The sequence below is a fragment of the Choloepus didactylus genome, chromosome 7, assembly GCF_015220235.1.
Source record: "Choloepus didactylus isolate mChoDid1 chromosome 7, mChoDid1.pri, whole genome shotgun sequence".
NCBI classification, from domain to species: Eukaryota; Metazoa; Chordata; class Mammalia; order Pilosa; family Megalonychidae; genus Choloepus; species Choloepus didactylus.
In genome coordinates, this window is record NC_051313.1 from 9924504 (window position 1) to 9934054 (window position 9551).

Genomic DNA, 9551 nt, shown 5'->3' on the forward strand with positions numbered 1-9551 from the left:
ACATTGGGCATTTGTTTCGGGAAGTGCATTGTTGACCTCCTCCTGGGCCTTATTGCTTTTCTTTTCCAATGCTAATGAGTTGTTTAGGGACAAGACATAGTCTCAGTCTATGCAGCCCATAATAATAATAACCTCCCCAAACCCAAGGAAGGACTTCACCAAAGGCTCTATTCTTCCGGGCACCACTGTCTTTGAATCTCCCTGAGGTATTGTCCTCAGAGCCTGCTCCCTCCCTACTGCAGTCCGTGACAGCAGCCCTCGGCAATCTGGTGTTGATGTTCCATCATTCACTTGCAATGTGTCCCACCTCTGAGTCCTGACTTTTCACCTATAAGGAGCAGGGACACCAGTTCTTGTTTCCCCAGAGTTCAGCAACTGCAGTCAATACAACTCCCATATCAGATATTGCTCTATGTCCTTACCATGGATTAGAGCTCAGAGTCCCCCAACCCCACCATGAGCTGGAGAGTGAATGTGATGGGTATTCCACAGGTGGAAGAACTTGGTGGGGCAAATGTGTAGAAGCAGGAAAATGAATTTATAAATGAATACAAAGATTATGCTATTCTTCTTAATTTAACAGCCAGTTTAGGTAAACACTTTATGTCCTTTTAGAAGAGGAATACAAATATGTTTAAAATTTTTATTATGAATTCTACATGTAGTTGCTTTTATGATGAATTAGTAGATCTAGTCAAATTACCTGGGAGGCAGGCTGAACAGTCAGATCCATTCCAATGCAAAGTAGTTCAAACAAAAGAAAAACTCTAAAAGCACATTAAATATAATGTTATTTTTTTATCCTTTTGCCTGCTACTTCTGGTTCATGCCTCTGAGTCCTCTAAGCTTCTCTCCCAGTATCACCCTCTAAGCCCCTTCCCCAGTGCAGGGTCTCACTTTGACAACATCTCCATGGAAGGGAGTGAAGAAAAGTGGTGGGATTTATATACTCAGTTTTATTCTAGGTAACTTGGTAGCTTTGTAGCTAAGGGAAAGGATGAAACAAACCAGAATAAAGAGGTTGTACTTTTCTGGCATTTCTTGGCTTAATGACTATGGGAAATTGAGGGGAGGGGCAGCTTAGAACTGTGGAGAGCATCTGGGCATCAACCTCGAAGACCTAATGTGATTCTCTGCTCTACTTCTTATACACTTAATACTCACCTTGGCTTTCCTCACATGGGGATTGAGTGCAGTGACACCTGACAGGCTCATTGTAAAAAATGAAGAAAATATATTTAATGCCACCAGAGGCACTCACTAAATGTTCCTGCTGTTCATGACTGATCCTAGCTGTCCACTTCTCGGCACTCTGCACCATCACAATGACTAGAAGTTGGACATTCATCCCTTCATTTAAAAGGAAAAAAAGTATTTTTTACCAAAGTACTCAAAGTGCTTACAGAGAACAGGGACATAGTACTAGGCTCAAGAAAAAGGCTCATAAACAAATAACCAAAAAGTTGTGCTGCAAAGAGGTTAAGAATAAAGATTTTATATTAGACAGACCTAGACTGGATTCCAAGCTTTGCCAAGCATAATTGTGCAAACTTTGGAAAGTTATTTTGCCTTTTTAAGCCTGTTTTCTCTTCTGTAAAATGAGAAAATAATGGTATGTATCACATAGGCTGCTTGTGGTTTTGGTATCAAATTTAAGAATCCACTCCTGAATCCAAGGTCATGCACATCTGCCCCTCAGTTATCTTTTAGGAATTTTGTGGTTTCAGCTCTTATATTCAGGTCCTTGAACCATTTTGAGTTAATTTTTGTTTATGGGTGTAAGGTAGAGGCCCAACTTCATTCTTTTGCATGTGAATATCCAGTTTTCCCAATACCTTATATAATGTCCTTCTTTGTCTCTTGCTATAGTTTTTCACTTAAAGTCTATTTTGTCTGATATTAGTATTGACATCTCCCCTCCAGCTCTATTTTGGTTACTATTTGCTTGGAATATATTTTTCCACCCTTTCACTTTCAGCTCACTTGTAGACAGCATATAGTTGGATCATGCTTTTTCAACAATTCTGCCAATCTCTGACTTTTGGTTGGAGAACTTAATCCATTTATATTTAAAGTAACTACTGATAAGGAAGAGTGTATTTCTGCCATTTTTATATTTGTTTTTTTTGTATATCTTATACCTTTTTGTCCCTCCTTTCCTCCATTACTGCCTTTTTTATTTTTGTAATGTTCCATTTTGAGTTCCTCATCATTTCTTTTGTGTATATATTTTAGGTATTTTCTTAGTAGTTACCATGAGGATTACAATTAACCTAAATTTATAGCAATCTAGTTTTAACTGACACCAACTAAGCTTCCATAGCATACAAAAGCTCCACTCCTATACAGCTTCACTCTCCATGTTTCCCTTTATGTCATGTTGTTTTAACAAATTACATCTCTATATACTGGATGGCCATTAACATAGATTTATAAATATTTCATGCATTTGTCTTTTAAATCATGTTGGAAATGAAAAGCAAGGTTACAAACCAAAAGTACAATAACAGCTGTTTTTATATTTATCTATATATTTATCTTCACCAGACACCTGTTTTCATTCAGTTTCAAGTTATTGTCTAGTGTCCTTTCCTTTCAACCTAAAGGATTTCCTTTAGCATTTATTATAGGCAGGTCTAGTGGTAGCGAACTCCCTCAGCTTTTGTTTAGTTTGGAATATCTTAATTTCTCCTTCATTTTTGAAAGCTAGCTCTGCAGATACAGAATTCTTGGTTGGCATTTTTTTTTTTTCTTTCAGCACTTTAAATATGTCATCTTACTGCCTTCTGGCCTCTGTGGTTTCTCGTGAGAAGTTAATTATATTGAGTATTCCTTGTATGTGAAGAGTCACTTCTTTCTTGTTGCTTTCAAAATTCTCTCTTTGTCTTTGTCATTTGAAAGTTTGATTATAATATGTCTTAGTGTGGATCTCTTTGAGTTTATCCTACTAGGAACTCATTTGAGATTTTTGGATGTGTACATTCATGTATTTCATCATATTTGGGAAATTTGGGCCATTATTTCTTTAAATATTCTTTCTGCCCCTTTTTCTCTTCTCCTCTGGGGTTCCCATAATATGTATGTTGTTATGCTTTATGGTGTCCCATAGATCCTTAGACTCTGTTCACTTTTCTTCATTCTTTTTTCTTTCTGCTTCTCAAACTGGATAATTTGAATTGTCCTGTCTTCAAATTTGATGATACGTTTGCCTGCTGAAATTGCTGTTGAACTCCTTTAGTGAATTTTTCTTTTAAGTTATTGTACCTTTCAGCTACAGACTTTCTATTTGGTTTCTTCTTATAATTTCTACATCTTTACCAATATCCTCATGTTGTTCATGTGTTGTTCTCCTTGTTTCCATTAGTTCTTTTTCCCTTGTTTTCCTTTAGCTCATTGAACAAGTTTAAGACAATTGTCTTTGATTAACAACTCTAATGTCTGAGCTACCTCAGGGATGGTTCTGGCACATGAACTCAATGACTGTTTTGGGGAGCTGAAGAATGTGGCAGAAGGAGAAAATGCCCAGGCTATGACATTAGAAAGAGCTGAGTGCTGTGCTGGACCTGGCTCATGCTGGCTGGTGAGAGCCAGTTGTTAAATTTGCACGAATTTTGCATGGTCTTTACTAAAAGTTAAATTCTTTAAGATTATGAGTAAAGAAGTTACACTGAAAATAAAGACAAGTTATATCTTAAAAAACATCATTTCCAACTAATTTACTAATTTTCTATTTTACTATGCTTTCAATGTTGTTTACATCTGTTGTAACTGTGGGATGGACATAGTATGTCATGGTGTACTATTGTGAATTTCTTCCTAACCCCATGTTCTGTGAGTTAGTAGGTAGAAATTGACTACAGTAGAATTATTTATACTATGGAATTAGGCAAATACTACAAATAATGACATAGATTATTGTTTTGTTGATTGCCTAAACATTAAAAAGTGATGGAGAGTGTATGGACAAATGAGTAGGAAAATAAAGATAGTAAATAAATAGATAGGGGATGTTTGGGTGTTCTTTTTAATTTGTACTTTTTACTTATTTTTTTTTTTGAAGCAATGAAAATGTTCAAAATTGATTGTAGTCATGAATGCACAACTATATGATGATACCGTGAACTATTAATTGTATACTTTGGATTATTATCTGTTATATGAATATATCTCAATAAAAAAGTGATGGAGAGAATGTAAACAATGCAGTTTAAACACAAAAGTTGCTTCTGTCTATAGCTGTTTCATTGTGAATAGCAAAGAAAACTTTGAGGAAACATTCTTCCAGTATTCAAAAACAGTCAAAATGATCACCTACTTCAGAAGAGATCCCTCATGGTACTGACAGAACAAGGCTGGGTCTGGCATACATCGACAATATTTCATTTTCTATTTGTTAACTTGAACACAAATATCAACTGACATTCCTGTTAGGAAAATATCAGCCAACGCTCAGGTTGGAACTATACTTGGTTCTGTTCATTAAGCCAACACACCGGTGTCCACCACAGATAAGCTGAGAGTCCTTGGGAAAATTACTTAGCCTGTAATCCAATATCAATACCACTATTAATTCTTCTTTAAATTTTTATACAGCATTTGGAACAGATGATAAATACACATGGTAAAATTTCAATGGCCCAAAATAGTCTATAATGAAAACTAAATCTCCCCATTGAATTGTCCCCAGCCATCCCGTTTCCCTCCCTAGAGGCAAACATTGTTAACACTTTCTTGTTCATTCTTCCAGAGATGGCCTCTGAATTTACAAAGTATATATGCATGCATATATCATGTTTGAACACAAATGGTGGCAAACCATATACACTATTCTCTATCTTGTTTTATTCACTTAACAATATATCTTTTAGCTCTCTCCAGAACACTGCAGATAGCTCAGAGCAGTTTTCTAATGAACAGATATAATGTTAACTAAATAATCAGTAACCTATTGATGAACACCAATTATTTCTAATCTTTTGCTATAACAATACTGCAATGAATACCCTTGGATGTGGGCCATTTTGCACATACCTCTATTAGTTTTCTAGCGTTTAAAAAAAATATTTGTTGAGGAGGATAACCTTATCTGATATTTGCACATGAGCAGAGCTGGCTCAACCAACGAACTCACATATTTACTGAGCATCTACTATAAGACAAGCACCCCATTTTATTCACAGATGTTAAATATTAATTAAAGATATATTCTGGGAGTAGGAAGGAATATTGATTTTACCCAAAAAGAGCATTAATAATTAGGTGAAAAGAGTTTTTTCTCTTCCAAGAAACAAGAAAAATATGCTACATGACAAAGTAATATTAAGAAGCAAAAGAAGGGGAAAAGAGTAATCCTGTCTGTGTTGAACTAGGGAGTGAGCTTCTTTCTAGTCACCATAAATAAACCATCTCAAAGGCAATATTGCAGTGGGGACAATATGTAATTCTCACAATGGCAACAGCATAACAATTATTTCATAAACTATAACTGTATTTTATTTTCCTTTCTTTCAAGGAACTAATTTCCCCCTAATCTCTCTTACCCGTGTATTTGCATAGCAATCCTCAGAAAACAGCCTCACTTTCCCACACAAGGAATTTGCAGTAATATTCCTGCAAAAATATTGGGCCCGCTACCATTGATGGAGAGGTCCCAGTTGACAGGCTAGGGCTACCTTTCCTGTGCTCTTTTTGAAACAGCTGAGAAGAATTATGATGAAAGCAGTGACTTACCTCAAGGTTAGGAGAGCTTTCTTGGAGCAAGTCATCCTTAAAGCTGAAGTTGCGAAAACGATTTTTTGTTTGTTGTTTCCTCAATGGTATCAGGCAGACTTAGGTGAAGTCTTGGTGAAGTAGCCACACATTACCAGGTGAGGAAAATGCATTTCTGGCTAGCCCATGCATTCTCACAGCATCTTCCAATTGACAAGGCACTTCTGTGTAGAAGCACTACATGCGGTTCTCCACAAGCCCGGGGCAGGCAGGGCGGGTGTGATGATCTGCCTGACTGATGAGGAAAGACAGCCCCAGAGAAGCTAAGTGATAAGCCTAACACTACATAGAAGGTGGAAAGGCACATTTTTTTTTTTAAGGCTAAGAATCACGAGCAAGCCTCGAAGTCTACCAACTTGCAATAAAGGAATCTTCATTTCTACTTCGCTTCTTTTTTTTCAGTATGAAAGCTCTGTTCAACGAGGTTGAATTCCTGTACTTAAGGAACTTATATTCTAAAAGAGGTAACAAATCAAATTTTAAAAACTTGAAATTCAGAGCAAGAATGTCTGAGAATCAAGAGAGTAACAAAATGTCAGTGTGTTCAAGAAAATCAAGGAAGGCCTCATGAGCCATGCCTACGGGGGGTGGGAGGGGGAGGTAAAGCTTTTAATGGCACAGGAAGGTACTCCAGAAGACTGGGGAGCTTCAGTAAATTGTGGGAAAGCATTGGGCATCCTACGGGAATGGTCCGACTTGACAGAAACATCGGGCTTAGGCTGTGAACAAAAGGATGGGGGTCTCTTTAGGTAAAGTCAGCTGGACTAGCTTTTTGAAGGCGCTGGATGCCCAGCTAAGAAAGACAGTCAGTGGACTCGGCCGAGGGAGCACTTGAAGGTTTCCCAGGAGGGACTCTGCACACCCCCACACTTAGTCAGTCAGTTTGCTGAACACTCCATTGATGCCCTAGAAGTGCTCGCTTCTGGTAGCTGTACATGTGTCTCCTGACCTCAGTGTGGAGGCAGCAATTTTAATGCCTGACTCTTCCATTATGTATGATCATTATACTCACGACTGTCTTGTCAAAAAATCTAACACTGAAGTTTTTGTTATTTTTTTTTTTAACAAAATGTTGACATAATCAGGAATTTTGGCAAGGGGGTAGTGGTAAGTAATTTGGCAATAATGTGAAGGAAAGGAAAAGAAGAAAAGGGAGGCAGGAAATCCTGTTAAGGGCTTGTAGGTGTAAGTGAAATGAGAGAAAATAAAACTCAGAGTGGCAGCAGCAGAGATGGAGCAGAGGGGTAGGCACGGGAGATGCTGCCAAGGCAGGACAGTGGGACCTGGAAACATTGGGTACTGGCAGGAAGCTGGTTCTCGAGAAGGAGACTCATCCAGTTGTGTGTTCAGCAAGCACTTACCAGGCAGCACCAGGTAGAACCTTGCTCGTCCCTATAAACTCGGTCACAGTTCCCAGTGTCACCTTCCTCCCCCCCACCCTCCACACCCATGCAGCCTCTGCAAACCAGCCCATGCGAAGGGGCCACGTTCCCCTTTCATTTGACTCTGTTGGCTACTATCTGCCTCCTAAAATTACCTCCCTCTTTGCTTCCAGGAAACGCCTCCTTCTGATTTTTCTGCCCCTTCTCACTCTCTTTTGTGGTTTCATGCCCTCTCATCCTCCCCTGTCAGGGTCCCCAGAGCTGATGGAGGTCCTCAGCACACAGCACACTTTCCCTCAGTGGCCCCATTCACCATGGTGCAACCACCACCATGCCAGAGAATTCCCAGGCCAGGCCCCTCTGTTCATACAGCAAACTATTTACTAAACAGATTCACTGATGTGTCCCCGAAACTCTGTATGGCCCGGATGGAATGAAAGATCTTTTTCTTAAAGTTTTTCTGCCTTCTATACCTTTTAAATGTTAGTGACATCCATTCACTTGGCCAACCCATTAACTTGGCTGTCACTTTGGCCTCTTCCAATGCTCTCATTCCAGCAGCTCATCATCACAGCCTGCCGAATCCAAGACTTTATGGGCTTTTCCCCCTCCTCTTGTCCCACTGCCTGTCTTTTCAAAACTTCTCACTTGGACATGGCAATAACTCATCCTCTGACCACAGCCTTATTCCCTCCTTGCCCTCTACACTGCTACCACCTTATTTCCCTGCTTAAAATTCTCCAAGGACTCCCCATAGCTTATAAGGTAAAATTCAAGGTCACCAGTTCATTGTCAAGGCCCTTCATGGCTAACTCTGGAACTTTTATCTTTCACTTCCCCACTCAAGCTTTTCTCAGCATGGCTAAAGAAAGTGCATTCAGATCCAGGTTAAACTCTTTTGTAGGTGCCATTTCATTTGCCTGAAATGTCCTTCTCCTCTTTTTTGTCCCCCTCACATCCTTCAGCTCTTAACCAATTGTCCACCCCCCTGGAAGCTTCCCTTACCCCTAGGCTGATTGCACATCTTTCTTTGGGGTTGCTGCAATGCTGGATATGGCATTTGTCAAGACAGCTGTAATTGCTAATTTACTTATAATATGCTTCTCCTGGCAACGTTCCAGGGACCAGGGTTTATCACACCCATCATTCCCAAGTATGTTCTCATCCTCCCTCAAGCTAACACTCCACGGTGCTAATACTCATGTATGTGTGTGTGTATGGGTATGCTGAGAGAGAGGGATAAAAACAGAGACAGAGAGAAGGAAGTCACCTCTTCCCCTAAGATGAAGGACTGAGTTCCACTGGCTGTAGATCAGCTTGTTGGTGCTGCTTGGAGCCAAAGGTTGGGCATGAGTTTGACTTGGGTTGACCATTTTCTCTGCGAAGTGCAGTGGGAGGTTATCTTCTGAGTAGGAAACTTGATGAGAGTGATTTAAGCTTGAAACAGTTGTGGTGGGGAATGGAAGGTGTCTGGAGACATGCAGAAGGGCTCCTGGGAACATCCAGGGCCCAGCTGAGGTTGCAGAGCCTGAACTTGCACTACTTCAGCCACTGATCGTTTCTATGGACTTGTGCTGCGTCCCCTTTGGGACCAAAATCCTCTTCTTTATCACTCTGGGAAAATTCTGTGGTATCCTGGGTCAGTGCTGAAGTTTGCTTATAGGGTTTTCGGTACCCTTTGCCCGATGGGGCAGGGGTACACAGCAGTCTGCTGCCTCCAGGCTCTGGTCTCCTGGGCTTCTCCCAGGGTGCCCGCGGAAGCCAGGAGCTCTTAGCTGATGGGGCGCTCCCCCAAACGGTGTACCCCAGAGGGAAGGCTGCAGCTTCCACATTCCACTTTCTATGTGACACGAACCATTTCCTGTCCGAGCCTCTTCAAATGACTGTGACACCCGTTCTAAAATTTATGTTGATACAGGAATAGAGATAATCTAGTGTAAAATAATTACCAATTCCTCTAAAATTGGCCACCACGAAATGTAAGCACGTGTTTGCCTTCTCTCTGAGAGCAGTCAGTGCTGCAGCATTTGGCTCCAGCCTCAAATCCCTTGAGGAGGGCTGCATGAGTTCACGGAAAATCATATATAGAGGGTTCCCACAGAAACGGAACTTGGTATTTTCCTCCATCCTCGGGGTTGGGAGCTGCAAAAGGATGGCTCTCTATTTTATTAGCTCATCTCTTTTAGGGGATAGTCGCCTCTCTCAGATGGCATCTTACAGTTGCCCATCCTAAAATATTCAGCAGTCTCTTCTCGGACACATTGACTCCTCGACTGCGCCTTGGATTCAAATGATTTGTAAAAAAAAAAAGCGCTGCTGGCTGCTTTGGGTGATTTTGGTGCCAGAATTGGAAATCTCGCTAGGCAGAGCTCTAAAACGGACTTTGGTTTTGTAAATGAG

At 40.3% G+C, this 9551-nt stretch overlaps 1 long non-coding RNA gene across 1 annotated transcript; it reads right to left on the minus strand.

Annotated features, from left to right (window-relative positions):
- Nucleotides 1-256: 256 nt before the first annotated feature.
- On the minus strand, nucleotides 257-1177 carry LOC119539666. The gene is made up of 3 exons (XR_005217917.1): nucleotides 1165-1177; nucleotides 704-767; nucleotides 257-328 (listed from the first exon to the last, which is right to left on the minus strand). It is a non-coding gene; the product is annotated as an uncharacterized LOC119539666 (long non-coding RNA).
- Nucleotides 1178-9551: the final 8374 nt, after the last annotated feature.